General features: G+C 37.9%; 20 non-coding genes and 19 pseudogenes across 20 annotated transcripts; all 39 read left to right on the forward strand.

The window, feature by feature from the left end:
• Window positions 1-19: 19 nt before the first annotated feature.
• Window positions 20-138, forward strand: LOC149660924 (5S ribosomal RNA; annotated as a pseudogene).
• Window positions 139-260: 122 nt separating this feature from the next.
• LOC149660925 (5S ribosomal RNA) lies at window positions 261-363 on the forward strand (annotated as a pseudogene).
• Window positions 364-1159: 796 nt separating this feature from the next.
• Window positions 1160-1278, forward strand: LOC149660926 (5S ribosomal RNA). Its single transcript, XR_016369649.1, has one exon. It is a non-coding gene; the product is annotated as a 5S ribosomal RNA (ribosomal RNA).
• A 362-nt stretch (window positions 1279-1640) lies between these two features.
• LOC149660927 (5S ribosomal RNA) lies at window positions 1641-1743 on the forward strand (annotated as a pseudogene).
• A 573-nt stretch (window positions 1744-2316) lies between these two features.
• Window positions 2317-2435, forward strand: LOC149660928 (5S ribosomal RNA; annotated as a pseudogene).
• Window positions 2436-2572: 137 nt separating this feature from the next.
• On the forward strand, window positions 2573-2691 carry LOC149660929 (5S ribosomal RNA). The gene has a single exon (XR_016369756.1). It is a non-coding gene; the product is annotated as a 5S ribosomal RNA (ribosomal RNA).
• Window positions 2692-2828: 137 nt separating this feature from the next.
• On the forward strand, window positions 2829-2947 carry LOC149660930 (5S ribosomal RNA). The gene has a single exon (XR_016369629.1). It is a non-coding gene; the product is annotated as a 5S ribosomal RNA (ribosomal RNA).
• A 137-nt stretch (window positions 2948-3084) lies between these two features.
• Window positions 3085-3203, forward strand: LOC149660931 (5S ribosomal RNA). Its single transcript, XR_016369436.1, has one exon. It is a non-coding gene; the product is annotated as a 5S ribosomal RNA (ribosomal RNA).
• A 137-nt stretch (window positions 3204-3340) lies between these two features.
• Window positions 3341-3459, forward strand: LOC149660932 (5S ribosomal RNA). The gene has a single exon (XR_016369630.1). It is a non-coding gene; the product is annotated as a 5S ribosomal RNA (ribosomal RNA).
• A 134-nt stretch (window positions 3460-3593) lies between these two features.
• On the forward strand, window positions 3594-3712 carry LOC149660933 (5S ribosomal RNA; annotated as a pseudogene).
• Window positions 3713-4074: 362 nt separating this feature from the next.
• On the forward strand, window positions 4075-4193 carry LOC149660934 (5S ribosomal RNA). The gene has a single exon (XR_016369247.1). It is a non-coding gene; the product is annotated as a 5S ribosomal RNA (ribosomal RNA).
• Window positions 4194-4777: 584 nt separating this feature from the next.
• Window positions 4778-4896, forward strand: LOC149660935 (5S ribosomal RNA; annotated as a pseudogene).
• A 137-nt stretch (window positions 4897-5033) lies between these two features.
• LOC149660936 (5S ribosomal RNA) lies at window positions 5034-5152 on the forward strand. The gene has a single exon (XR_016369568.1). It is a non-coding gene; the product is annotated as a 5S ribosomal RNA (ribosomal RNA).
• A 137-nt stretch (window positions 5153-5289) lies between these two features.
• LOC149660937 (5S ribosomal RNA) lies at window positions 5290-5392 on the forward strand (annotated as a pseudogene).
• A 346-nt stretch (window positions 5393-5738) lies between these two features.
• On the forward strand, window positions 5739-5857 carry LOC149660938 (5S ribosomal RNA; annotated as a pseudogene).
• A 122-nt stretch (window positions 5858-5979) lies between these two features.
• On the forward strand, window positions 5980-6082 carry LOC149660939 (5S ribosomal RNA; annotated as a pseudogene).
• Window positions 6083-6204: 122 nt separating this feature from the next.
• LOC149660940 (5S ribosomal RNA) lies at window positions 6205-6307 on the forward strand (annotated as a pseudogene).
• Window positions 6308-6880: 573 nt separating this feature from the next.
• LOC149660941 (5S ribosomal RNA) lies at window positions 6881-6999 on the forward strand (annotated as a pseudogene).
• Window positions 7000-7136: 137 nt separating this feature from the next.
• Window positions 7137-7255, forward strand: LOC149660942 (5S ribosomal RNA). Its single transcript, XR_016369556.1, has one exon. It is a non-coding gene; the product is annotated as a 5S ribosomal RNA (ribosomal RNA).
• A 137-nt stretch (window positions 7256-7392) lies between these two features.
• LOC149660943 (5S ribosomal RNA) lies at window positions 7393-7511 on the forward strand. Its single transcript, XR_016369631.1, has one exon. It is a non-coding gene; the product is annotated as a 5S ribosomal RNA (ribosomal RNA).
• Window positions 7512-7648: 137 nt separating this feature from the next.
• LOC149660944 (5S ribosomal RNA) lies at window positions 7649-7767 on the forward strand. Its single transcript, XR_016369480.1, has one exon. It is a non-coding gene; the product is annotated as a 5S ribosomal RNA (ribosomal RNA).
• A 137-nt stretch (window positions 7768-7904) lies between these two features.
• On the forward strand, window positions 7905-8023 carry LOC149660945 (5S ribosomal RNA). Its single transcript, XR_016369633.1, has one exon. It is a non-coding gene; the product is annotated as a 5S ribosomal RNA (ribosomal RNA).
• A 134-nt stretch (window positions 8024-8157) lies between these two features.
• On the forward strand, window positions 8158-8276 carry LOC149660946 (5S ribosomal RNA; annotated as a pseudogene).
• Window positions 8277-8638: 362 nt separating this feature from the next.
• On the forward strand, window positions 8639-8757 carry LOC149660947 (5S ribosomal RNA). The gene has a single exon (XR_016369760.1). It is a non-coding gene; the product is annotated as a 5S ribosomal RNA (ribosomal RNA).
• Window positions 8758-9117: 360 nt separating this feature from the next.
• LOC149660948 (5S ribosomal RNA) lies at window positions 9118-9236 on the forward strand. Its single transcript, XR_016369442.1, has one exon. It is a non-coding gene; the product is annotated as a 5S ribosomal RNA (ribosomal RNA).
• Window positions 9237-9373: 137 nt separating this feature from the next.
• On the forward strand, window positions 9374-9492 carry LOC149660949 (5S ribosomal RNA). The gene has a single exon (XR_016369569.1). It is a non-coding gene; the product is annotated as a 5S ribosomal RNA (ribosomal RNA).
• A 137-nt stretch (window positions 9493-9629) lies between these two features.
• LOC149660950 (5S ribosomal RNA) lies at window positions 9630-9748 on the forward strand. Its single transcript, XR_016369558.1, has one exon. It is a non-coding gene; the product is annotated as a 5S ribosomal RNA (ribosomal RNA).
• A 137-nt stretch (window positions 9749-9885) lies between these two features.
• On the forward strand, window positions 9886-9988 carry LOC149660951 (5S ribosomal RNA; annotated as a pseudogene).
• Window positions 9989-10334: 346 nt separating this feature from the next.
• Window positions 10335-10453, forward strand: LOC149660952 (5S ribosomal RNA; annotated as a pseudogene).
• A 587-nt stretch (window positions 10454-11040) lies between these two features.
• LOC149660953 (5S ribosomal RNA) lies at window positions 11041-11159 on the forward strand (annotated as a pseudogene).
• Window positions 11160-11296: 137 nt separating this feature from the next.
• Window positions 11297-11415, forward strand: LOC149660954 (5S ribosomal RNA; annotated as a pseudogene).
• Window positions 11416-11552: 137 nt separating this feature from the next.
• Window positions 11553-11671, forward strand: LOC149660955 (5S ribosomal RNA; annotated as a pseudogene).
• A 137-nt stretch (window positions 11672-11808) lies between these two features.
• Window positions 11809-11927, forward strand: LOC149660956 (5S ribosomal RNA). The gene has a single exon (XR_016369492.1). It is a non-coding gene; the product is annotated as a 5S ribosomal RNA (ribosomal RNA).
• Window positions 11928-12064: 137 nt separating this feature from the next.
• LOC149660957 (5S ribosomal RNA) lies at window positions 12065-12183 on the forward strand. Its single transcript, XR_016369575.1, has one exon. It is a non-coding gene; the product is annotated as a 5S ribosomal RNA (ribosomal RNA).
• Window positions 12184-12320: 137 nt separating this feature from the next.
• On the forward strand, window positions 12321-12439 carry LOC149660958 (5S ribosomal RNA). Its single transcript, XR_016369634.1, has one exon. It is a non-coding gene; the product is annotated as a 5S ribosomal RNA (ribosomal RNA).
• Window positions 12440-12576: 137 nt separating this feature from the next.
• LOC149660959 (5S ribosomal RNA) lies at window positions 12577-12695 on the forward strand. The gene has a single exon (XR_016369447.1). It is a non-coding gene; the product is annotated as a 5S ribosomal RNA (ribosomal RNA).
• Window positions 12696-12832: 137 nt separating this feature from the next.
• LOC149660960 (5S ribosomal RNA) lies at window positions 12833-12951 on the forward strand. Its single transcript, XR_016369636.1, has one exon. It is a non-coding gene; the product is annotated as a 5S ribosomal RNA (ribosomal RNA).
• A 362-nt stretch (window positions 12952-13313) lies between these two features.
• Window positions 13314-13432, forward strand: LOC149660961 (5S ribosomal RNA; annotated as a pseudogene).
• Window positions 13433-13794: 362 nt separating this feature from the next.
• On the forward strand, window positions 13795-13913 carry LOC149660962 (5S ribosomal RNA; annotated as a pseudogene).
• The last annotated feature ends 14041 nt before the right edge of the window (window positions 13914-27954 follow it).

Genomic DNA, 27954 nt, shown 5'->3' on the forward strand with positions numbered 1-27954 from the left:
ATTATTATCTAGCACTCTCGGCAACGGCCATATCACGCTGAAAACACCGGTTCTCGTCGGATCACCGAAGTTAAGCAGCGTCGAGCGCAGTCAGTACTTGGGAGGGAGACCACTTAGGAACACTGCGTGTCGTTGGCTTTTTCACTTTTTTTTCCTCTTTTAAATTCCAATAGATATGAAAAAAGCAAACATATTTTCTTTTTCTTATTGATTTATAAAGATGAAGGTTAATTAAATTCAAATTATTAAATAGCACTCTCGGCAACGGCCATATCACGCTGAAAACACCGGTTCTCGTCCGATCACCGAAGTTAAGCAGCGTCGAGCGCAGTCAGTACTTGGAAACTCTGCGTGCCGTTGGCTTTTTCACTTTTGTTTCCTCTTTTAAATTCCATCAGATATGAAAAAAGCAAACATATCTTCTTTTTGTTATTGTTTTATAAAGATGAAGGTTAATTAAATTCAAATTATTAAATAGCACTCTCGGCAACGGCCATATCAAGCTGAAAACACCGGTTCTCGTCCGATCACCGAAAATAAGCAGCGTCGAGCGCAGTCAGTACTTGGAAACTCTGCGTGCCGTTGGCTTTTTCACTTATGTTTCCTCTTTTAAATTCCATCAGATATGAAAAAAGCAAACATATCTTCTTTTTGTTATTTTTTTATAAAGATGAAGGTTAATTAAATTCAAATTATTAAATAGCACTCTCGGCAACGGCCATATCACGCTGAAAACACCGGTTTTCGTCCGATCACCACAGTTAAGCAGCGTCGAGCGCAGTCAGTACTTGGAAACTCTGCGTGCCGTTGGCTTTTTCACTTTTGTTTCCTCTTTTAAATTCCATCAGATATGAAAAAAGCAAACATATCTTCTTTTTGTTATTTTTTTATAAAGATGAAGTTTAATTAAATTCGAATTATTAAATAGCACTCTCGGCAACGGCCATATCACGCTGAAAACACCGTTTCTCGTCCGATTACCGAAGTTAAGCAGCGTCGAGCGCAGTCAGTACTTGGAAACTTTGCGTGGCGGTGGCATTTTCACTTTTATTTCCTCTTTTAAATTCCATCAGATAGAAAAAAGCAAACATATCTTCTTTTTCTTATTGATTTATAAAGATGAAGGTTAATTAAATTCAAATTATTAAATAGCACTCTCGGCAACGGCCATATCACGCTGAAAACACCGGTTCTCGTCCGATCACCGAAGTTAAGCAGCGTCGAGCGCAGTCAGTACTTGGGAGGGAGACCACTTAGGAACACTGCGTGCCGTTGTCTTTTTCACTTTTTTTTCCTCATTTAAATTCCAATAGATATGAAAAAAGCAAACATATTTTCTTTTTGTTATTGTTTTAAAAAGATGAAGGATAATTTGTCTCACTTAATTTAAATTCGAATTATTATCTAGCACTCTCGGCAACGGCCATATTACGCTGAAAACACCGGTTCTCGTCCGATCACCACAGTTAAGCAGCGTCGAGCGCAGTCAGTACTTGGAAACTCTGCGTGCCGTTGGCTTTTTCACTTTTGTTTCCTCTTTTAAATTCCATCAGATATGAAAAAAGCAAACATATCTTCTTTTTCTTATTTTTTTATAAAGATGAAGGTTAATTAAATTCAAATTATTAAATAGCACTCTCGGCAACGGCCATATCACGCTGAAAACACCGGTTCTCGTCCGATCACCACAGTTAAGCAGCGTCGAGCGCAGTCAGTACTTGGAAACTCTGCGTGCCGTTGGCTTTTTCACTTTTGTTTCCTCTTTTAAATTCCATCAGATATGAAAAAAGCAAACATATCTTCTTTTTGTTATTTTTTTTATAAAGATGAAGGTTAATTAAATTCAAATTATTAAATAGCACTCTCGGCAACGGCCATATCATGCTGAAAACACCGGTTATCGTCCGATCACCGAAGTTAAGCAGCGTCGAGCGCAGTCAGTACTTGGAAACTCTGCGTGCCGTTGGCTTTTTCACTTTTGTTTCCTCTTTTAAATTCCATCAGATATGAAAAAAGCAAACATATCTTCTTTTTGTTATTGTTTTATAAAGATGAAGGTTAATTAAATTCAAATTATTAAATAGCACTCTCGGCAACGGCCATATCAAGCTGAAAACACCGGTTCTCGTCCGATCACCGAAAATAAGCAGCGTCGAGCGCAGTCAGTACTTGGAAACTCTGCGTGCCGTTGGCTTTTTCACTTATGTTTCCTCTTTTAAATTCCATCAGATATGAAAAAAGCAAACATATCTTCTTTTTGTTATTGTTTTATAAAGATTTAGGTTAATTAAATTCAAATTATTAATTAGCACTCTCGGCAACGGATATATCACGCTGAAAACACCGGTTCTCGTCCGTTCACCGAAGTTAAGAAGCGTCGAGCGCAGTCAGTACTTGGGAGGGAGACCACTTAGGAACACTGCGTGCCGTTGGCTTTTTCACTTTTTTTTCCTCTTTTAAATTCCAATAGATATGAAAAAAGCAAACATATTTTCTTTTTGTTATTGTTTTAAAAAGATGAAGGTTAATTTGTCTCACTTAATTTAAATTCGAATTATTATCTAGCACTCTCGGCAACGGCCATATCACGCTGAAAACACCGGTTCTCGTCCGATCACCGAAGTTAAGCAGCGTCGAGCGCAGTCAGTACTTGGGAGGGAGACCACTTACGAACACTTTGTGCCGTTGATTTTTTCACTTTTTTTTCCTCCTTTAAATTCCTATAGATATGAAAAAAGCAAACATATTTTCTTTTTGTTATTGTTTTAAAAAGGTGAAGGTCAATTTGTCTCACTTAATTTAAATTCGAATTATTATCTAGCACTCTCGGCAACGGCCATATCACGCTGAAAACACCGGTTCTCGTCGGATCACCGAAGTTAAGCAGCGTCGAGCGCAGTCAGTACTTGGGAGGGAGACCACTTAGGAACACTGCGTGCCGTTGGCTTTTTCACTTTTTTTCCCTCTTTTAAATTCCAATAGATATGAAAAAAGCACACATATTTTCTTTTTGTTATTGTTTTAAAAAGATGAAGGTCAATTTGTCTCACTTAATTTAAATTCGAATTATTATCTAGCACTCTCGGCAACGGCCATATCACGCTGAAAACACCGGTTCTCGTCCGATCACCGAAGTTAAGCAGCGTCGAGCGAAGTCAGTACTTGGGAGGGAGACCACTTAGGAACACTGCGTGCCGTTGGCTTTTTCACTTTTTTTTCCTCTTTTAAATTCCTATAGATATGAAAAAAGCAAACATATTTTCTTTTTGTTATTGTTTTAAAAAGATGTAGGTCAATTTGTCTCACTTAATTTAAATTCGAAACATTAAATAGAACTCTCGGCAACGGCCATATCACGCTGAAAACACCGGTTCTCGTCGGATCACCGAAGTTAAGCAGCGTCGAGCGCAGTCAGTACTTGGGAGGGAGACCACTTAGGAACACTGCGTGCCGTTGGCTTTTTCACTTTTTTTTCCTCTTTTAAATTCCTATAGATATGAAAAAAGCAAACATATTTTCTTTTTGTTATTGTTTTAAAAAGATGGTCAATTTGTCTCACTTAATTTAAATTCGAGTTATTATCTAGCACTTTCGGCAAGGGCCATATCACGCTGAAAACACCGGTTCTTGTCGGATCACCGAAGTTAAGCAGCGTCGAGCGCAGTCAGTACTTGGGAGGGAGACCACTTAGGAACACTGCGTGCCGTTGGCTTTTTCACTTTTTTTTCCTCTTTTAAATTCCAATAGATATGAAAAAAGCCAACATATTTTCTTTTTGTTATTGTTTTAAAAAGATGAAGGTTAATTTGTCTCACTTAATTTAAATTCAAATTATTAAATAGCACTCTCGGCAACGGCCATATCACGCTGAAAACACCGGTTCTCGTCCGATCACCGAAGTTAAGCAGCGTCGAGCGCAGTCAGTACTTGGAAACTTTGCGTGGCGTTGGCATTTTCACTTTTATTTCTTCTTTTAAATTCCATCAGATATGAAAAAAGCAAACATATCTTCTTTTTCTTAATGATTTATAAAGATGAAGGTTAATTAAATTCAAATTATTAAATAGCACTCTCGGCAACGGCCATATCACGCTGAAAACACCGGTTCTCGTCCGATCACCGAAGTTAAGCAGCGTCGAGCGCAGTCAGTACTTGGGAGGGAGACCACTTAGGAACACTGCAAGCCGTTGTCTTTTTCACTTTTTTTCCTCTTTTAAATTCCAATAGATATGAAAAAAGCCAACATATTTTCTTTTTGTTATTGTTTTAAAAAGATGAAGGTTAATTTGTCTCACTTAATTTAAATTCGAATTATTAAATAGCACTCTCGGCAACGGCCATATCACGCTGAAAACACCGTTTCTCGTCCGATTACCGAAGTTAAGCAGCGTCGAGCGCAGTCAGTACTTGGAAACTTTGCGTGGCGTTGGCATTTTCACTTTTATTTCCTCTTTTAAATTCCATCAGATAGAAAAAAGCAAACATATCTTCTTTTTCTTATTGATTTATAAAGATGAAGGTTAATTAAATTCAAATTATTAAATAGCACTCTCGGCAACGGCCATATCACGCTGAAAACACCGGTTCTCGTCCGATCACCACAGTTAAGCAGCGTCGAGCGCAGTCAGTGCTTGGAAACTTTGCGTGGCGGTGGCATTTTCACTTTTATTTCCTCTTTTAAATTCCATCAGATAGAAAAAAGCAAACATATCTTCTTTTTCTTATTGATTTATAAAGATGAAGGTTAATTAAATTCAAATTATTAAATAGCACTCTCGGCAACGGCCATATCACGCTGAAAACACCGGTTCTCGTCCGATAACCGAAGTTAAGCAGCGTCAAGCGCAGTCAGTACTTGGGAGGGAGACCACTTAGGAACACTGCGTGCCGTTGTCTTTTTCACTTTTTTTTCCTCATTTAAATTCCAATAGATATGAAAAAAGCAAACATATTTTCTTTTTGTTATTGTTTTAAAAAGATGAAGGTTAATTTGTCTCACTTAATTTAAATTCGAATTATTATCTAGCACTCTCGGCAACGTCCATATCACGCTGAAAACACCGGTTCTCGTCCGATCACCGAAGTTAAGCAGCGTCGAGCGCAGTCAGTACTTGGGAGGGAGACCACTTAGGAACACTGCGTGCCGTTGTCTTTTTCACTTTTTTTTCCTCATTTAAATTCCAATAGATATGAAAAAAGCAAACATATTTTCTTTTTGTTATTGTTTTAAAAAGATGAAGGATAATTTGTCTCACTTAATTTAAATTCGAATTATTATCTAGCACTCTCGGCAACGGCCATATCACGCTGAAAACACCGGTTCTCGTCCGATCACCACAGTTAAGCAGCGTCGAGCGCAGTCAGTACTTGGAAACTCTGCGTGCCGTTGGCTTTTTCACTTTTGTTTCCTCTTTTAAATTCCATCAGATATGAAAAAAGCAAATATATCTTCTTTTTGTTATTTTTTTATAAAGATGAAGGTTAATTAAATTCAAATTATTAAATAGCACTCTCGGCAACGGCCATATCACGCTGAAAACACCGGTTCTCGTCCGATCACCACAGTTAAGCAGCGTCGAGCGCAGTCAGTGCTTGGAAACTTTGCGTGGCGGTGGCATTTTCACTTTTATTTCCTCTTTTAAATTCCATCAGATAGAAAAAAGCAAACATATCTTCTTTTTCTTATTGATTTATAAAGATGAAGGTTAATTAAATTCAAATTATTAAATAGCACTCTCGGCAACGGCCATATCACGCTGAAAACACCGGTTCTCGTCCGATAACCGAAGTTAAGCAGCGTCAAGCGCAGTCAGTACTTGGGAGGGCGACCACTTAGGAACTCTGCGTGCCGTTGGCTTTTTCACTTTTGTTTCCTCTTTTAAATTCCATCAGATATGAAAAAAGCAAACATATCTTCTTTTTCTTATTTTTTTATAAAGATGAAGGTTAATTAAATTCAAATTATTAAATAGCACTCTCGGCAACGGCCATATCACGCTGAAAACACCGGTTCTCGTCCGATCACCACAGTTAAGCAGCGTCGAGCGCAGTCAGTACTTGGAAACTCTGCGTGCCGTTGGCTTTTTCACTTTTGTTTCCTCTTTTAAATTCCATCAGATATGAAAAAAGCAAACATATCTTCTTTTTGTTATTTTTTTATAAAGATGAAGGTTAATTAAATTCAAATTATTAAATAGCACTCTCGGCAACGGCCATATCACGCTGAAAACACCGGTTCTCGTCCGATCACCACAGTTAAGCAGCGTCGAGCGCAGTCAGTACTTGGAAACTCTGCGTGCCGTTGGCTTTTTCACTTTTGTTTCCTCTTTTAAATTCCATCAGATATGAAAAAAGCAAACATATCTTCTTTTTGTTATTTTTTTTATAAAGATGAAGGTTAATTAAATTCAAATTATTAAATAGCACTCTCGGCAACGGCCATATCAAGCTGAAAACACCGGTTATCGTCCGATCACCGAAGTTAAGCAGCGTCGAGCGCAGTCAGTACTTGGAAACTCTGCGTGCCGTTGGCTTTTTCACTTTTGTTTCCTCTTTTAAATTCCATCAGATATGAAAAAAGCAAACATATCTTCTTTTTGTTATTGTTTTATAAAGATGAAGGTTAATTAAATTCAAATTATTAAATAGCACTCTCGGCAACGGCCATATCAAGCTGAAAACACCGGTTCTCGTCCGATCACCGAAAATAAGCAGCGTCGAGCGCAGTCAGTACTTGGAAACTCTGCGTGCCGTTGGCTTTTTCACTTATGTTTCCTCTTTTAAATTCCATCAGATATGAAAAAAGCAAACATATCTTCTTTTTGTTATTGTTTTATAAAGATTTAGGTTAATTAAATTCAAATTATTAATTAGCACTCTCGGCAACGGATATATCACGCTGAAAACACCGGTTCTCGTCCGTTCACCGAAGTTAAGAAGCGTCGAGCGCAGTCAGTACTTCGGAGGGAGACCACTTAGGAACACTGCGTGCCGTTGGCTTTTTCACTTTTTTTTCCTCTTTTAAATTCCAATAGATATGAAAAAAGCAAACATATTTTCTTTTTGTTATTGTTTTAAAAAGATGAAGGTTAATTTGTCTCACTTAATTTAAATTCGAATTATTATCTAGCACTCTCGGCAACGGCCATATCACGCTGAAAACACCGGTTCTCGTCCGATCACCGAAGTTAAGCAGCGTCGAGCGCAGTCAGTACTTGGGAGGGAGACCACTTAGGAACACTTTGTGCCGTTGATTTTTTCACTTTTTTTTCCTCCTTTAAATTCCTATAGATATGAAAAAAGCAAACATATTTTCTTTTTGTTATTGTTTTAAAAAGGTGAAGGTCAATTTGTCTCACTTAATTTAAATTCGAATTATTATCTAGCACTCTCGGCAACGGCCATATCACGCTGAAAACACCGGTTCTCGTCGGATCACCGAAGTTAAGCAGCGTCGAGCGCAGTCAGTACTTGGGAGGGAGACCACTTAGGAACACTGCGTGCCGTTGGCTTTTTCACTTTTTTTCCCTCTTTTAAATTCCAATAGATATGAAAAAAGCACACATATTTTCTTTTTGTTATTGTTTTAAAAAGATGAAGGTCAATTTGTCTCACTTAATTTAAATTCGAATTATTATCTAGCACTCTCGGCAACGGCCATATCACGCTGAAAACACCGGTTCTCGTCCGATCACCGAAGTTAAGCAGCGTCGAGCGAAATCAGTACTTGGGAGGGAGACCACTTAGGAACACTGCGTGCCGTTGGCTTTTTCACTTTTTTTTCCTCTTTTAAATTCCTATAGATATGAAAAAAGCAAACATATTTTCTTTTTGTTATTGTTTTAAAAAGATGTAGGTCAATTTGTCTCACTTAATTTAAATTCGAATTATTAAATAGAACTCTCGGCAACGGCCATATCACGCTGAAAACACCGGTTCTCGTCGGATCACCGAAGTTAAGCAGCGTCGAGCGCAGTCAGTACTTGGGAGGGAGACCACTTAGGAACACTGCGTGCCGTTGGCTTTTTCACTTTTTTTTCCTCTTTTAAATTCCTATAGATATGAAAAAAGCAAACATATTTTCTTTTTGTTATTGTTTTAAAAAGATGGTCAATTTGTCTCACTTAATTTAAATTCGAGTTATTATCTAGCACTTTCGGCAAGGGCCATATCACGCTGAAAACACCGGTTCTTGTCGGATCACCGAAGTTAAGCAGCGTCGAGCGCAGTCAGTACTTGGGAGGGAGACCACTTAGGAACACTGCGTGCCGTTGGCTTTTTCACTTTTTTTTGCTCTTTTAAATTCCAATAGATATGAAAAAAGCCAACATATTTTCTTTTTGTTATTGTTTTAAAAAGATGAAGGTTAATTTGTCTCACTTAATTTAAATTCAAATTATTAAATAGCACTCTCGGCAACGGCTATATCACGCTGAAAACACCGGTTCTCGTCCGATCACCGAAGTTAAGCAGCGTCGAGCGCAGTCAGTACTTGGAAACTTTGCGTGGCGTTGGCATTTTCACTTTTATTTCTTCTTTTAAATTCCATCAGATATGAAAAAAGCAAACATATCTTCTTTTTCTTAATGATTTATAAAGATGAAGGTTAATTAAATTCAAATTATTAAATAGCACTCTCGGCAACGGCCATATCACGCTGAAAACACCGGTTCTCGTCCGATCACCGAAGTTAAGCAGCGTCGAGCGCAGTCAGTACTTGGGAGGGAGACCACTTAGGAACACTGCGTGCCGTTGTCTTTTTCACTTTTTTTCCTCTTTTAAATTCCAATAGATATGAAAAAAGCCAACATATTTTCTTTTTGTTATTGTTTTAAAAAGATGAAGGTTAATTTGTCTCACTTAATTTAAATTCGAATTATTAAATAGCACTCTCGGCAACGGCCATATCACGCTGAAAACACCGTTTCTCGTCCGATTACCGAAGTTAAGCAGCGTCGAGCGCAGTCAGTACTTGGAAACTTTGCGTGGCGTTGGCATTTTCACTTTTATTTCCTCTTTTAAATTCCATCAGATAGAAAAAAGCAAACATATCTTCTTTTTCTTATTGATTTATAAAGATGAAGGTTAATTAAATTCAAATTATTAAATAGCACTCTCGGCAACGGCCATATCACGCTGAAAACACCGGTTCTCGTCCGATCACCGAAGTTAAGCAGCGTCGAGCGCAGTCAGTACTTGGGAGGGAGACCACTTAGGAACACTGCGTGCCGTTGGCTTTTTCACTTTTTTTTCCTCTTTTAAATCCCAATAGATATGAAAAAAGCAAACATATTTTCTTTTTGTTATTGTTTTAAAAAGATGAAGGTTAATTTGTCTCACTTAATTTAAATTCGAATTATTATCTAGCACTCTCGGCAACGTCCATATCACGCTGAAAACACCGGTTCTCGTCCGATCACCGAAGTTAAGCAGCGTCGAGCGCAGTCAGTACTTGGGAGGGAGACCACTTAGGAACACTGCGTGCCGTTGTCTTTTTCACTTTTTTTTCCTCATTTAAATTCCAATAGATATGAAAAAAGCAAACATATTTTCTTTTTGTTATTGTTTTAAAAAGATGAAGGATAATTTGTCTCACTTAATTTAAATTCGAATTATTATCTAGCACTCTCGGCAACGGCCATATCACGCTGAAAACACCGGTTCTCGTCCGATCACCACAGTTAAGCAGCGTCGAGCGCAGTCAGTACTTGGGAGGGAGACCACTTAGGAACACTGCGTGCCGTTGTCTTTTTCACTTTTTTTTCCTCATTTAAATTCCAATAGATATGAAAAAAGCAAACATATTTTCTTTTTGTTATTGTTTTAAAAAGATGAAGGATAATTTGTCTCACTTAATTTAAATTCGAATTATTATCTAGCACTCTCGGCAACGGCCATATCACGCTGAAAACACCGGTTCTCGTCCGATCACCACAGTTAAGCAGCGTCGAGCGCAGTCAGTACTTGGAAACTCTGCGTGCCGTTGGCTTTTTCACTTTTGTTTCCTCTTTTAAATTCCATCAGATATGAAAAAAGCAAATATATCTTCTTTTTGTTATTTTTTTATAAAGATGAAGGTTAATTAAATTCAAATTATTAAATAGCACTCTCGGCAACGGCCATATCACGCTGAAAACACCGGTTCTCGTCCGATCACCACAGTTAAGCAGCGTCGAGCGCAGTCAGTGCTTGGAAACTTTGCGTGGCGGTGGCATTTTCACTTTTATTTCCTCTTTTAAATTCCATCAGATAGAAAAAAGCAAACATATCTTCTTTTTCTTATTGATTTATAAAGATGAAGGTTAATTAAATTCAAATTATTAAATAGCACTCTCGGCAACGGCCATATCACGCTGAAAACACCGGTTCTCGTCCGATCACCGAAGTTAAGCAGCGTCGATTGCAGTCAGTACTTGGGAGGGAGACCACTTAGGAACGCTGCGTGCCGTTGTCTTTTTCACTTTTTTTTCCTCATTTAAATTCCAATAGATATGAAAAAAGCAAACATATTTTCTTTTTGTTATTGTTTTAAAAAGATGAAGGATAATTTGTCTCACTTAATTTAAATTCGAATTATTATCTAGCACTCTCGGCAACGGCCATATTACGCTGAAAACACCGGTTCTCGTCCGATCACCACAGTTAAGCAGCGTCGAGCGCAGTCAGTACTTGGAAACTCTGCGTGCCGTTGGCTTTTTCACTTTTGTTTCCTCTTTTAAATTCCATCAGATATGAAAAAAGCAAACATATCTTCTTTTTGTTATTGTTTTATAAAGATGAAGGTTAATTAAATTCAAATTATTAAATAGCACTCTCGGCAACGGCCATATCAAGCTGAAAACACCGGTTCTCGTCCTATCACCGAAAATAAGCAGCGTCGAGCGCAGTCAGTACTTGGAAACTCTGCGTGCCGTTGGCTTTTTCACTTATGTTTCCTCTTTTAAATTCCATCAGATATGAAAAAAGCAAACATATCTTCTTTTTGTTATTGTTTTATAAAGATTTAGGTTAATTAAATTCAAATTATTAATTAGCACTCTCGGCAACGGACATATCACGCTGAAAACACCGGTTCTCGTCCGTTCACCGAAGTTAAGAAGCGTCGAGCGCAGTCAGTACTTGGGAGGGAGACCACTTAGGAACACTGCGTGCCGTTGGCTTTTTCACTTTTTTTTCCTCTTTTAAATTCCAATAGATATGAAAAAAGCAAACATATTTTCTTTTTGTTATTGTTTTAAAAAGATGATGGTCAATTTGTCTCACTTAATTTAAATTCGAATTATTATCTAGCACTCTCGGCAACGGCCATATCACGCTGAAAACACCGGTTCTCGTCCGATCACCGAAGTTAAGAAGCGTCGAGCGCAGTCAGTACTTGGGAGGGAGACCACTTAGGAACACTGCGTGTCGTTGGCTTTTTCACTTTTTTTTCCTCTTTTAAATTCCAATAGATATGAAAAAAGCAAACATATTTTCTTTTTGTTATTGTTTTAAAAAGATGATGGTCAATTTGTCTCACTTAATTTAAATTCGAATTATTATCTAGCACTCTCGGCAACGGCCATATCACGCTGAAAACACCGGTTCTCGTCCGATCACCGAAGTTAAGAAGCGTCGAGCGCAGTCAGTACTTGGGAGGGAGACCACTTAGGAACACTGCGTGTCGTTGGCTTTTTCACTTTTTTTTCCTCTTTTAAATTCCAATAGATATGAAAAAAGCAAACATATTTTCTTTTTGTTATTGTTTTAAAAAGATGAAGGTTAATTTGTCTCACTTAATTTAAATTCGAATTATTATCTAGTACTCTCGGCAACGGCCATATCACGCTGAAAACACCGGTTCTCGTCCGATCACCGAAGTTAAGCAGCGTCGAGCGCAGTCAGTACTTGGGAGGGAGACCACTTAGGAACACTTTGTGCCGTTGGCTTTTTCACTTTTTTTTCCTCTTTTAAATTCCTATAGATATGAAAAAAGCAAACATATTTTCTTTTTGTTATTGTTTTAAAAAGGTGAAGGTCAATTTGTCTCACTTAATTTAAATTCGAATTATTATCTAGCACTCTCGGTAACGGCCATATCACGCTGAAAACACCGGTTCTCGTCCGATCACCGAAGTTAAGCAGCGTCGAGCGCAGTCAGTACTTGGGAGGGAGACCACTTAGGAACACTTTGTGCCGTTGGCTTTTTCACTTTTTTTTCCTCTTTTAAATTCCTATAGATATGAAAAAAGCAAACATATTTTCTTTTTGTGATTGTTTTAAAAAGGTGAAGGTCAATTTGTCTCACTTAATTTAAATTCGAATTATTATCTAGCACTCTCGGCAACGGCCATATCACGCTGAAAACACCGGTTCTCGTCGGATCACCGAAGTTAAGCAGCGTCGAGCGCAGTCAGTACTTGGGAGGGAGACCACTTAGGAACACTGCGTGCCGTTGGCTTTTTCACTTTTTTTTCCTCTTTTAAATTCCAATAGATATGAAAAAAGCACACATATTTTCTTTTTCTTATTGTTTTAAAAAGATGAAGGTCAATTTGTCTCACTTAATTTAAATTCGAATTATTATCTAGCACTCTCGGCAACGGCCATATCACGCTGAAAACACCGGTTCTCGTCCGATCACCGAAGTTAAGCAGCGTCGAGCGAAGTCAGTACTTGGGAGGGAGACCACTTAGGAACACTGCGTGCCGTTGGCTTTTTCACTTTTTTTTCCTCTTTTAAATTCCTATAGATATGAAAAAAGCAAACATATTTTCTTTTTGTTATTGTTTTAAAAAGATGTAGGTCAATTTGTCTCACTTAATTTAAATTCGAATTATTATCTAGCACTCTCGGCAACGGCCATATCACGCTGAAAACACCGGTTCTCGTCCGATCACCGAAGTTAAGCAGCCTCGAGCGAAGTCAGTACTTGGGAGGGAGACCACTTAGGAACACTGCGTGCCGTTGGCTTTTTCACTTTTTTTTCCTCTTTTAAATTTCTATAGATATGAAAAAAGCAAACATATTTTCTTTTTGTTATTGTTTTAAAAAGATGTAGGTCAATTTGTCTCACTTAATTTAAATTCGAATTATTATCTAGCACTCTCGGCAACGGCTATATCAAGCTGAAAACACCGGTTATCGTCCGATCACCGAAGTTAAGCAGCGTCGAGCGCAGTCAGTACTTGGAAACTCTGCGTGCCGTTGGCTTTTTCACTTTTGTTTCCTCTTTTAAATTCCATCAGATATGAAAAAAGCAAACATATCTTCTTTTTGTTATTGTTTTATAAAGATGAAGGTTAATTAAATTCAAATTATTAAATAGCACTCTCGGCAACGGCCATATCAAGCTGAAAACACCGGTTCTCGTCCGATCAAAGAAGTTAAGCAGCGTCGAGCGCAGTCAGTACTTGGGAGGGAGACCACTTAGGAACACTGCGTGCCGTTGGCTTTTTCACTTTTTTTTCCTCTTTTAAATTCCTATAGATATGAAAAAAGCAAACATATTTTCTTTTTGTTATTGTTTTAAAAAGATGTAGGTCAATTTGTCTCACTTAATTTAAATTCGAATTATTATCTAGCACTCTCGGCAACGGCTATATCAAGCTGAAAACACCGGTTATCGTCCGATCACCGAAGTTAGGCAGCGTCGAGCGCAGTCAGTACTTGGAAACTCTGCGTGCCGTTGGCTTTTTCACTTTTGTTTCCTCTTTTAAATTCCATCAGATATGAAAAAAGCAAACATATCTTCTTTTTGTTATTGTTTTATAAAGATGAAGGTTAATTAAATTCAAATTATTAAATAGCACTCTCGGCAACGGCCATATCAAGCTGAAAACACCGGTTCTCGTCCGATCAAAGAAGTTAAGCAGCGTCGAGCGCAGTCAGTACTTGGGAGGGAGACCACTTAGGAACACTGCGTGCCGTTGGCTTTTTCACTTTTTTTTCCTCTGGTTAATATGTATTTGAGTAAGACGAAACAACAGGCGTATACTTCATTTAAAACGTCAATATTACCCCAGTAGCACAAGCCTTCCGCATAACAGTCGGTTAAAGGTCGAATAGTCGGTTTACGGTCCAGTCAGCTGTACCATGCTTATTCCGACACTTTTCCGACTCATGAAGCCGACTACTTCTTTTAGTTAGCAATGCCGACATCTATCTGACAGTTGGAACAGAGATGGTTTAAAGTAGGCTTGCCTACCGTCTAGAAAATTCCAACTTATTTTTTGCCAATTGATTACCGACTCTCTCGCGCTAGTCGGTATTGTGACGTTTAAGAAGAGTAAAATTAAAAGCAAAGTTATGCTTAGGCCGTTTAGTAACCGACTTTATCCGACAGTTGGAACTGTGGTGGTTTGAAGTAGGCTCGCCTACCGTCCAAAACATGTAACCCATTTTTGCCAATTGATTACCAACTCCTTCCCGATAGTCGGTATGGTCATGTTTTAAAAGAGTAAAATGAAACCATGCACGTCATCATCGAAGAGGGCGCTGCTAGTGCGAAAGCAAGTTAGCCTTTCCAGTATCTCTGATGCGGCTGGGTCGTTAGAATGTTTAAACAAGATTTTTGTGGTCGAAAATGATTAGTTATAGGCTTGCTAACTTTTAATTTAATCGCTAAGGTTCTTTGTCACACTTCATAAACTTGAAACGTCTTCGGTTGTCACGTAAGGTTTGAATTTTGTTATTGAATTATCAATTTATCTACCTCTTAGAGCCAGTTTTATGCATAAGCCTTTGCTTTTTTACCTAGCTTCTCATCTGCTGGGAACCACACCCATAGAAAGTGAAACCAAAACTTAAACGTTTATGTATACCTTCAGTTTCTTTGTTTGAATATAAAAGAAGCAAGTGTTTTGGGGCGCTTGGAGTTCAAAAACCTTATATATTAAGTATTTTAAAGATTTTTGGTTGTGAAAATAATACTGAATTCCAAAATAGATCTCAATTTGTTTTAATTTGAGAATTTTTATGCGGTTTCAAACATATTAAGAGAAAAATGTGTCAAGTAATACCCTTTAGAATTGTATGTTTTTATTTTTCCTTAAAAAATCTGTAAGTGTATATTTTTCATTAAGATTTTAGTAATTTAAGAGATAGTAACTGGCCACATCGAAGATATTAACAATGAATATCAATAAATGCTTTAATTGATGTAAATATTATACTCGCTCTGAAAAATTTTACTTTTTGTTAAAACCAATTAGCTAGGCAGCTAATATTTCCATTCGACTAGTCGTGTCATATCGAATACATTGTTTAGTATTTGAAATTGTTATAATTGACCTGCATGTTACTTGAAATATTCAAAGTACAAATTCTTAAGTGTTGTTCATTGAAAATGTATTAAAGAAATTTCAATACTAGGTATCAGTATCCTTTACTATAAGCGAATGAAGCCTCGAGTTAAGGCTTGATCGTGGCAAAAGCGTCGGACCTCTTGCTGACAGGCGGTTAAGTCGACTCTCAAACGTGCTGGATGAGGGTCGTATTTCATTCGTGTCGTAACAGTCGGTAAACCAGTGGGCCGTCGTCCCACCGGGCGGGCACTTCGACTCTCAAACCCTTACTCTACCAGCCCTTTACCGACGATTTACCGTTCCTATACTAAAAAGCCGCGAAATCGTCGGATTGAGCGCGGCTTTAGGTAGGCATAATGACGCCGACATATAGTCGGCCAACAGTCGTTTTATAGTAGCCTCAAAACAGTAGGAAAACCGGAGGGCCGTCGTCCCGCCGGGCGGACATTTCGACTCTCAAACCCTTACTCTACCAGCCCTTTACCGACGATTTACCGTTCCTATACTAAAAAGCCGCGAAATCGTCGGATTGAGCGCGGCTTTAGGTAGGCATAATGACGCCGACATATAGTCGGCCAACAGTCGTTTTATAGTAGCCTCAAAACAGTAGGAAAACCGGCGGGCCGTCGTCCCTCCAGGCGGACATTTCGACTTTCAAACTATTACTCTCCCGACTTATTAGTGCCTTTTTACCAACTCGTCGGTAACACACAAAGCCGACCATGTAGGCCCTACGTCGGCAGTGCTACTAGGGTAGTCTGAATCTCAATAATGTTCAATAGTTATTTTTTAAAACGATGCAACCCGCAATAAAGTAGATAACTATCGAAGAAAATGTGTAATATTAATTGTATTTATTTTAATATTTAAGATAATCATGTTTATCAACTCAAAATCAATAGAGAAAGAGTAACAAAGTCGCCTAAACATCCATCTGGTGTACAATATCGTGTATTTGTATGCTACGTTTGCCTAAAATTGCAAATGACCCAATTTAGGTTACTGCAATAACCAAATTTTTGGGTTTGAAACAACCCCATCCCAAACTACCAGGGAATGTTTATTCAACTGCTACAGGGTTATTTTTTAACCAAATTTTAGTTAAAACTCAAATAGCCCAACTCATTCAACCCATGAGTTTTAAGAGTGTACACGGATCTAGACTCCTAGCCTTGACTGGTTCTCGTTTCTGCCATCTTTGCTACAACCACAGCCCACTCTATCACTCTCTGGCTTCACACGCCAATGTTTTTCCTATGTAAAAGCGCGTGTTGGTAATGTTGGGCTTTTTCGCTCGAAAAATCGAAGGAGCCATAGGCCGGCTATGGGAGGAACACAGTTATCTAGCCAGAATGTTGAAACTACTGGTTCAAATCTGTTGAAATTTTAAAGAGATGTGCAAAACAACGTTTGCTATTTTTTGGAAATTTTCAAAACATTTCCTTTTATAGTTTTTTATAAATATTAAAACGAAAATTAGCCCTATAAAAGGGTTTGGTCTTCGAACGGTTTAAAAGTTTCTTCCGTTTCACTTGATCGAATCTCTTGAAATTTTTGTGAGAGGCATATTGAAGGGTTTTAATTTATGACGCGAAGTTTCAAAGTTTTCAAACGATCCATTCACTTCTGTTATGTTTCGATGTGATAAAAAACTAACTGACCTACTAGGCCTACCTTATCTATTACTGTAAACATGATAAGGACTAGTATATAAACGCCTGTCGAGTAATCAATCGTCAGAAGGATTATAATTCACACCTCTCGCTAAACTCTCTATGTAATCATTGTAAATATATCATTAAACGTATAACTTGACTTTTAACCGTGTAGTGTCATGTATTAGCAATTCGTATAATAATGAACACAACATAATGGCGACGGAGGCGAGATCCCGATAACCCCTTGCACAACGAAGATCCTCTACTACAATCACCGCCGCAAAAAGGAGTACCAGCTAACGGAGCAGAAGAAGACAAACACAACATGTCTCTTACCGCACAATTCGGAACCTTCGAAGAAAAATCCGAGTCCTGGACCCTATACGCAGAAAGGCTGGGGCAGTATTTCATTGCTCATGATGTAACAGAGGAAAACAAGAAACGGGCGATGTTGCTCACCGTCATAGGAGCCTCAACGTACGCCACGTTGCGCAATATCGTGGGACCTGCCAAACCAACCGACAAGACTTACGCCGAATTAGTCAAAGCGTTAAACGACTATTTTAATCCAATACCATCAGAAATCGTCGAGCGTTATAAATTCAACTCGAGAGACCGACAACAAGGAGAAACGATAGCAAAATACATCTCCGAACTCAGAAGAATGAGCGAATTTTGTATGTACGGCAACTCATTAGACGACATGCTTAGAGATCGACTGGTGTGCGGATGCAAGGACGATTCACTGCAGAAAAGGCTGTTAGCAGAAGAAAAGCTAACACTGACTAAAGCTGTTGCCATCGCACAGACAATGGAACAAGTGACACAAAATGTCAGTACCATGAGGAGCCAGCAGTACGCAGATGGAGCTGAGATGATAAATGCGATATCCATACTCTCCAGGAAGACACGACGTCATAAATCAAGACAGCCATCTACACAAAACCAAGAGATGAAGCCATCGAAACATGAAGGTCAAGGTCATTTCAAGAGAGCGGACAACAGTCATTCCAACAGTTGCTACAGATGTAATGGACAAAGACATGCTGCAACCAACTGCGAATACAAAGAATCCACCTGTCACGCATGCCGTAAGAAGGGACATTTGTCAAGAGCCTGTAAAAACAGCCAACGCAAAACTTGGTCGCATACAAACCATATAAAGACTCAGGACAACGAATACGACACGTTCGAAATTCACCATATCTTCTCTGAAGAAGTACCATTGGATCAAAACGAGGAAGAAATCTACCATATGCCTGCGTTGAATGACACAAGGACAGTTGCACCTTACAAGATAGAATGCATGATCAACCAGAAAAGCATCATCATGGAAGTAGATACCGGCTCTGCGTATTCACTCATCTCCAGCGAGAACGCCGAAGGAATAATAGACAAAGAATCATTACAGCAATTCAACACAAGTCTCAAATCGTTCTCTGGACACTCCATCGAAGTCATAGGCGTCACGAGCGTCAACGCGTCGTACCAAATTCACGAAGACATCCTACCGATAGTAGTGTACGAAGGAAAAGGACCCACGCTTTGCGGCAGAAACTGGTTGTCATCAGCACTACCCATATTAGGAAATGGATTCCCAAACACAGTGGACGTAGTAGCAAACATATCCAGCACGGAAGAAACTTTACAAGCGATACTAGATAAACATGCGGAAGTCTTCGACACCAGTACATATGGACACTTGAAAGACGTAAAAGTTCATCTGTATCGTAAACCGGACATGGAACCGAAATTCTTCAAAGCGCGATCTGTACCATACGCATACAAAGAGAAAGTCGACCAAGAACTAACAAGACTGGAAGAAGCGAAGATAATCTCTCCAATACCGTTCGCGCAATCAGCCGCTCCCATCGTCCCGATTTTAAAACCTAATGGCAAAGTAAGGATATGCGGCGACTTTAAAGTCACCGCCAATCAGCAAATCCTGACGGAAAAATATCCGCTACCAAAAGCCGAGGACATATTCACCAAGCTGTCGGGATGCAAAATATTCTCGAAGTTAGACATGAGGGATGCATACAGTCAACTGGAGTTGGACGACGAATCCAAGGATTTAGTAGTCATCAATACTCAAAAAGGGCTTTTCAAGTACAACTACTTACCATACGGTATATCGTCAGCATCGGCCATATTCCAAAAGCACATGGAAGCCTTGCTAAGGAATCAAGACAATGTGACACCCATGCAGGACGATATAGCGATAGGTGGCTTAGACGAAAGGGACCATCTACGGAAATTGGACTCACTACTCGAAGTCATAAAAGACGCAGGACTCAAGCTTAGACGTGAAAAATGTCAATTCGCTAAACTTACCCTTGATTTCCTGGGTCACCACTTGGACAAGGAAGGGCTGCATCCAATGTCAAACAAAATGACGGCGATATCCGACGCTCCTGAACCCAAAAACGTGGAAGAACTGAGGTCATTCTTGGGTTTAATCAACTACTACGCCAAGTTCGTACCGAACTATGCGACGCAACTAGCACCATTATTCGAGCTACTACGAAAAGACGTGGATTGGAGATGGAACGAAGAGGAAAGGACGACATTTGCCAGAGCCAAGGAATTTCTAACGAAATCGAACCTACTGGTACACTTCGATCCCAACCAAGAGATACGACTAGCATGCGATGCGTCACCCACTGGCATAGGAGCGGTCATATCTCACTACGCACACGGCGAAGAACGTCCCATTGCCTTCGCATCCCGAACGATTTCCAACGCAGAGAAAAACTATTCTCAACTAGAAAAAGAAGCCTTATCTCTTATATATGGTGTGACGAAATTCCGGGACTATTTGTTGGGTCGCAAATTCAAGTTAATCACCGATCATCAACCATTGGTCAGTTTATTAGCCGAGAATAAACCGACGCCACAAATGGCAGCCGCAAGATTACAGATGTGGTCACTCGCATTATCAGCTTATGACTACCAGATCGAGTATAAGAAAGGCAGCTCTAATTCAAACGCCGATTGCATGAGTCGCCTTCCACTACCAATACAACATCAAGAACCACCACTCCCCACGGAATACGTATTGCTCATTGACAAGTTCGACAACGGTCCAATAACAACAGATGACATACGGCGTGAGACAATGAAGGACAAGACATTGTCAAAATTCATGGAGAACACGATAGAAGGAAAAGGGTGGAACAAAGCAGATGTCACAACGAAACCATACTTCAACCGGCGAGATGAACTAGCTACGATGCAAGGCATATTGATGATGGGAAAAAGAGCCATAATTCCTGAGAGCCTGAGATCTAAAATGATGGAACAGTTACACGACACCCATCAAGGCGTAGTAAGGATGAAGTCACTCGCAAGGTCTACAGAATGGTGGCCTAAAATTGATGAAGACATTGGCAAACACTTGAAGCTTTGCGACGCAAGCCAATCCAAGACACCGGAACCAGCGAAAGAATTTTCACCATGGCCGACCGTTTCAACACCGTGGTACCGAGTCCATTGTGACTTCGCTGGACCCATTGATAATAAATACCTGCTGATAACAGTCGATGCGTTCACCAAATGGATAGAGGTAGATATCGTCTCATCTACTTCAACTGACTGCGTCATTCGCTCACTCAGATCGAAAATGGCTCGCTTCGGTATAATCAACACTCTGGTCACGGATAATGCCACATGTTTCACCAGCGAACAATTCAAAGCGTTTACCATAAACAATGGCATAAAGCATCGCACATCACCGCCTTATCACCCACAATCAAATGGACTAGCTGAGCGAAACGTTCGTACTGTGAAAACATCGCTAGAAAAACTATCTCTCGGACATAAGACAGCAAAGGACATAGTGGATGAAGGATTAAAAAGCACCAAAGAAGGTTCACTCGACGAAAAACTGGCTCGCATACTCATGAGGCACAGGCGGACTCCTCTTGCATGCGGGAAATCACCATCCGAATTAATGTTGGGAAGAAATATCACGACCGTTCTTGACCTATGCCTACCAAAGAAGCAATCTGAGACATCAGAGTACAACGCCACAAACCCCACCATGTACGCTAAAGCAGACCTAGTCTACATAAGAAATTATGCTAGAGGACCTAGATGGATTCCCGGTATCATAGATAAGTGCATGGGTAACAAGTTATATCAAGTGGAGCACAGACAACAGATGCTGCGTAGGCACCAAAATCAAATTAGGAGGAGATGGACCAACCCGGAAGTGGAACGCAAAAAGGACGATGTGACCCAAGACCAATCACAACAAAGAGCACCTGAAACTGTTTGGATTCCAACGCCGACGTCAATCGAAAATAACGACAAAGCAACAACAACAACAATAACGCCCGACCACGAGATGACGCAACAGAAAAACATAGCAGCACCAAGACCAGACGAAACGACTTCGCGGCGATCAGGGCGAATACGCAAACCCGTAGAAAGATTAGGCTTATAAAAAGAAAAAGTGATGTTATGTTTCGATGTGATAAAAAACTAACTGACCTACTAGGCCTACCTTATCTATTACTGTAAACATGATAAGGACTAGTATAAAAACGCCTGTCGAGTAATCAATCGTCAGAAGGATTGTAATTCACACCTCTCGCTAAACTCTCTATGTAATCATTGTAAATATATCATTAAACGCATAACTTGACTTTTAACCGTGTAGTGTCATGTATTAGCAATTCGTATAATAATGAACACAACAACTTCCAAAAAATTCATAAAAATTTTGTTTGAGCATAATCCTACAACCTATTTAGTCGCTTAGGAAAATTTTAAGAAAATAACTATTCGTTTCAAAACTTTTAAATTTTGCACGATAATTTAAAAATATGCCTCTCACTAAAATTTTAAGATACTCGAACCAGTGAAACTGAAGGAAACAAATTTAAACTGTTTGAGACTAAGCCATTATATTATGGTTAATTTTCGTTTTAATGTTCTTACAAAAAGCTAGGAAAGAGAAAAATTTTAAACTTCGCACAAAAATTCCAAACATTATTTTGCAAATCACATTAAAAATTCAAGAGATATCAACCAGTATTTTAGAACATGGACTGATCTTGTGAACACCACCACTTCACAACTGAGAACTACATACGACATTAATCACTCGTTGTGAACTTACACGCCTCTTACGCCGCCGCTGCCGCCAATAAAATTGTAAGGAACGCCGCCAATATGCCTAAACTGTGCAAACGCCGCCGCCGAGAACTTTTTGGCGGCGTTGGACTCTACTTTAGCTAAAACTTTCAATATAAACACGTGAGCGAAGAAAGTTAAGGATTGATGATATCAAATTCCCTTCTCCAAGTAAGAAACACTTAAAATCGCAAAAAAATTAACTCTAAAACCTATTGTTTTGCCATTAACTCTATATCGAGGATAAATGCCTCAAGTTAAAATAAATTTGTTATACAACCGACCAAAACGCAATGGTCTTTAAATGTTGCAAAGCGCGAGCCTGTCTATAGCAGATATCAGTCTTAGAAAAGATAAATATTCCCGTACAAAACGTGTTCTAGTTGCTCCAAACTAAATGTTTCCAAACTCATCTAGTCTGGTCTTTATTTACAACAACAATATTGATCAGATAAATTAATTATTCAACATTATCATTTCTGTTACCCTGGCAACTGAAACATTAGCGAGAGTGTTTGTCTTACAAAAATAGCACATAAAAAGACATTTTAGTTTCATTAGGCAAGCTCTGCACTTCAAGAGACTTGACATATCTTACGCCTAAACGGAATTCAAAATAGATAAGTAAATTGTCTTACAATTCTATTAAATTATTGTTACTAGAGATGGCCGATACCCGGCTTTACCCGATACCGATATTTACTCACTACACAGAAAAAACAACGTATAGGTTTTGAGAACATACATTTGATTTAAACATGTTGAAAATCTAAACCCTTAGATTGGACGTGCGAAAAATAAACACCAACTAGTACCAATGGGTGTAATAGCTAAACATATAAAAACTAAACACAACAGCGCATTGAAAGCCTTTTTAAACACGTTTAAAATCTAAACTTATCGTAAAGTGGGCATAAACCGAAACGCCAGGGTTTAAACGTGTTCAAAACCTACTCTAGGTGTAAAGGCTATAAACATATTGACGTCATGTAGTTAACTCGAGCATCTGAGGAAGAATAATTAATATTTTATTAGGTGAATCGGTTTTAACCCCTTCTCATGCCGAGAGGCCAAGGTTCAGAAATTTGGGAATGGGGTACATTCATTCGCTGGTGTTTGACACGACAAAATTCAGAATTTACTCCCAAAAAAGCGATATTAGAACTTCGCCTATATTTAGTAAATAAAATTTTATTTTTATATTAGTTTGGTTTATAATATAACTGGGTTTAATTTTGAGTTATGAATTCAAATTTTAGAAAAGTGTTGCTCAATATGAGTTATGAATTCAAATTTTAGAAAAGTATTGCTCAATAAACGGTTTGACTCACGTTAAAATTGCCTTTAAAAATGTTTCAGTGCCATTTTTGTTGTGAACTGTAAGTTTAGATCAGAGGTTTAGTAATTATAACCGATCAAAATATATTATTTGTTATCTTGGCGTACCAACGTTAAAACATCAAAATGGGGTTTTCTATTAAAAAATCAAGATGATTCTAAACTTGCAAATGAGTGTATAGAATATGTTTACACTTATTTTAAACCTTTCTAGGCACCTAGAACCGGTCAGATCAACGTTTTTGCTAGGGGACGACCTCGTTGACTGTTTTACCATTACCAGGGTACTTATTTTTGTATGCGGCGATCGGCTAGGGTTACGAGAAACGTCTAGCCTTCCAATGGCGGGGTCTTCCTCCAAAGGTTCACGCAATTGCAATGTTCTTATCTACAGCTGCGATTCGAATCCTTTATATAATACCTATTTGAGTAAGGCGAAGCAACAGGCGTATGCTCCATTTCAAACGTCAATATTAGTCAAGTCTTTCAAGAATGTTTAATTGTTCTTTTTTAAAACGATGTAAAGCTCAATAAGGAGAACAACTAACGAAGAAAATATCAAATATTAATTATTTATTCATTTTAATATTTAAGATAATCTTGTTTAAGAGTTAAAAAGCAGTCTATGTTTTTCCTGTGTGTGTCCGTCCGTTGTTACACTAGCGCACTGCGTTAGCAGTTCGCTTTGCTTTGATGTGTAAAGAAATCCTACAGAACCTTAATATTCACTTTTTCCATAATATAAAGTGAATATGTGGAAATATTTTTCTTAACCACGATGCATTTTGTACTTTTCTAGCTTTAAAGCTCTGTTTCATTTTGATATTCCAAGGATAATTTTTAATATAATTATTTGAAATTGCTGTTTATATATTACTTAAGCTATACTACATCTGTATATAGAATAATCCTTGCTATAAAGATTTCAAGAAGGAAGCTTAGGCCTGGACGCAATCGGGTAAATCAAGTATTATCCGCAATAGACTTAGTGAACCAAAGAGTAAATAATTGAGACCTGAGGTGAACTGAACTGTGGGTTTTTATTTGCGTGTCTGTAATGAAGGGACATTAACGGTTCAGAGTGAGCCGAAAGTTAATTACACGTTTAATTAATCATGTTTAGATTTAATAGTAGAAGAATGCATCATGGTGGCAATTAGATCAGTGAAAGGGCTAATCGTTATCGGGTTATAGCTTAGAAGTTTCCTTTCTTATAATGGTGCGTATTGACTTTCAGTGCGTCTAACCACAAGTCAGCTTTGGTGATGTTTAACGTTAACACTCATGTTGGCAAACTAAGAAAATCGTTGAGGTGAAACGAGACAGTAGTGTTTATACTGCTAACCAGTTGTGAATGTAGCTATAAGAATGCAGGGTTAACAGTTGAGGCGTAGACAATTGGGCCTTTTCAAACACATAAAGGTTATATTTCTCCAAAATCTATACAATTCATTTCCTGTTCTTTTCCCATTTGCTGATTTAAATGTGTCCAAGACATATTTTTATTGGATGTAAATGTCGTCTGCTTTACTGTATATTCGCTATGCTTGGAATACTGCTTTAATAATTCGTAAATTTTAACTTCAAAAAAGAGAAATAATTCTATATCTAGGTTAATAAGTTTGTAGTAGTAGTCCTCCTCTTGACTCGGAGAGGTAATATTTTGGTTTTTCCAACTTGTTACACTAGTGCAACGCGTTAGCAGTTCGCCTCGTGTAGAGAAATCCTACAAAACCTTAATATTTTTTTTTTCATAATTTAAATGTAATATATAGATTTATTTTTCGTAATTTCAATGCCTTTGGTAGTTTTGTAGCTATAAAGATCCGTTTTATTTTGATATTCCAAGAATAATTTTTATATTATAATTTGAAATAGTTGTTTATATATTACTTAAGCTATACCACATCTGTATATTAACGTTGGAAAACTACATGCGGGTTAGACATAATCGTTTTCAATCTGAACGCGTTTGAAACATAAACGTTTTCAATCTGAACGCGTTTGAAACATAAACGTTTTCAATCTAAACGCGTTTCAAACATAAATGTTTTCAATCTAAACGCGTTTCAAACATAAACGTTTTCAATCTCAACGCGTTTGAAACATAAACGTTTTCAATCTTAACGCGTTTGAAACATAAACGTTTTCAATCTTAACGCGTTTGAAACATAAACGTTTTCAATCTTAACGCGTTTGAAACATAAACGTTTTCAATCTTAACGCGTTTGAAACATAAACGTTTTCAATCATAACGCGTTTGAAACATAATCGTTTTCAATCTTAACGCGTTTGAAACATAAACGTTTTCAATCTTAACGCGTGTGAAACATAAACGTTTTCAATCTAAACGCGTTTCAAACATAATCGTTTTCGATCTAAACGCGTTTGAGACCTAAACATTTTCAAAACAAACGCGTTTGAAACCGAGGGGCTGCTATCTCTCTCTAGAAGATGTACACCTGATTTCAGATTCATGAATTCCTTCATTTTCAACCCTGTGAATTCATGATTCTCTACTGAATACAGAATTCTTAGAAAGAATTCAAAGAATTCAAGAAATTTTTCAATGTTTTAGATGACATCACGCAAGTAAAAATGAATTCACATCCGAATTTATAGATTTTTTAGTGAATTCACGGAATTCGAGTATGAATTCGTAAATGTTTAAGTGAATTCAGGGAATTTTCTGAATTCATCAATGCTTTAGATGAATTCACTAAATTAAAAAGAGATCTCACTGAATTTATCTGCGATTTCGTAAATTTTGAAGCGAATTCACGAAATTCATCAGTGAATTTGTTGATTTTGAAGTGAGTTCACGGAATTCAACGAATTTCTCTGTGACATTCCAGTACTCAAATGTTTTAAGAGAATTTTCGGTAAATAATTTAGCGATGGACTTGTCAAGTTACGAGTCCCTGTATACCAATTACGGGTAAAAGCTTTAGAAATGAAATGTGTGTACACGGCTGTACCTTTGACTGTACTAAAAGGATTACACGTAAAAGTGAAATCCCTGCCCTTTGCAGTGGCATGAGTTAATAATATGTTAGCTCCCTAAATTATGTTAGGGAGCTAACATATTATTAACTCATGGCAGTGGTTAATTAAATGATGACTTTACTAGTCATCGGTGTATAGGGACTGGTCCCTCGATAAGTTATTTAAGAATACTTTTACTGTAAGGTCTGGTTAATATCACAAACATATTTTTATGAGGAAGGGCTCCTGATAGAACTTGTTTGTGAGCTTTCTACATTGCGACCGTTTGAAAAATTTTTATCTGGAGTGGTAACCATGTTAACAGAAAGGATTATATTTTTGTTTTTGCTACCCGTTTTATTTATATGCTTACCAATAAATGCTATATTTTTTAAGACCCTTGAACATTATATGTTATATTTATTAAGACCCTGGAACAAGGTCCTTCTCTAATATATTGATTTTATTACAGGTTAGGTTAGCTTAGTTTCTGCTCGGTTCGATTACAATAGAGACTTGCTAGTAAACTTGTAATTTGACCATCGGAGTGTCAATATTTATATTGGAAAGTGTATTGATAGACTAAGCATTAGAACAAGGATGTTTAAAAAACCAAAAGACAAAATCTTTAATTCCGCCTGTAAAAACGGCATTAAAAATATATCGTTAAATAGCATTTAAAATTTTAAGATCATAAAATCGCCACATTTTGGCTTTATTCTGTTCAACAGTATTCGGTTGTATGGGACATACGGTCCACTGGGCCAGGAGCGGTGTTTCCACCTAGTAAACTTTATTGTGTTAAGGCAATTTTAGTTCAAAACTGTATTTCAAAAAAAAAACCCATAGAAAAATCATGATTAAGAAACAAACTGAAAAAGGTTGGATGAAAGTGTCATATGACCAATAAGACACACAGCAAGAAGGTATAGGCATAACACTAAATTGGAAGAAAGTGCTTTTAAAATTATTTCTATCCCTTAATACTAACCTGTTTGGTAAATGAAGACCGAAAAAAATTAAAAGTCGCGAACAACAAGTAAGAACAACATTTAACAAGACGACCCAAGGGCTCGATATAGTAGCCACATCGTACCGTACTTAACAGGCGTAAAGAAAATTTGACTAAATAGCCCCTCGATGAGCTACTGTTTTAAAATTATCACTGATTTTTTTCACTTCAGTTATAATTATAGTGTGATACGAACGGAAAACGTGAGTGAGTACCCCCACGATGTGCATCCATTAACAGTAATGGTAAAACGATTTACCCGAAAAAAAGGCTGAAGTACTGAAGATCAGAGTGAATAGCCCCTCGATGCCCTTACAAAAAATCATAACCCTTAATCCTTACTTCAATAAATTTAGTCATGTTATACTTGTTATATCTGGGGCTCCAAGCTAGTACCTTCTTTTAAAACTCTTCTCGATTTATAGAAAATACACGTAACTTCTAATAGTAAACACCACCTTAAAACCGTTCTAAATATAACGTAGGTATATACTTCCTTTTGATTTATAAATATTCCTCTTGATTTCTTTGAATTTTG

Source organism: Phalangium opilio, unplaced genomic scaffold, assembly GCF_054372755.1.
Source record: "Phalangium opilio isolate 3A_F unplaced genomic scaffold, DU_Popi_V2 ptg000070l_1, whole genome shotgun sequence".
Lineage (NCBI taxonomy): Eukaryota > Metazoa > Arthropoda > Arachnida > Opiliones > Phalangiidae > Phalangium > Phalangium opilio.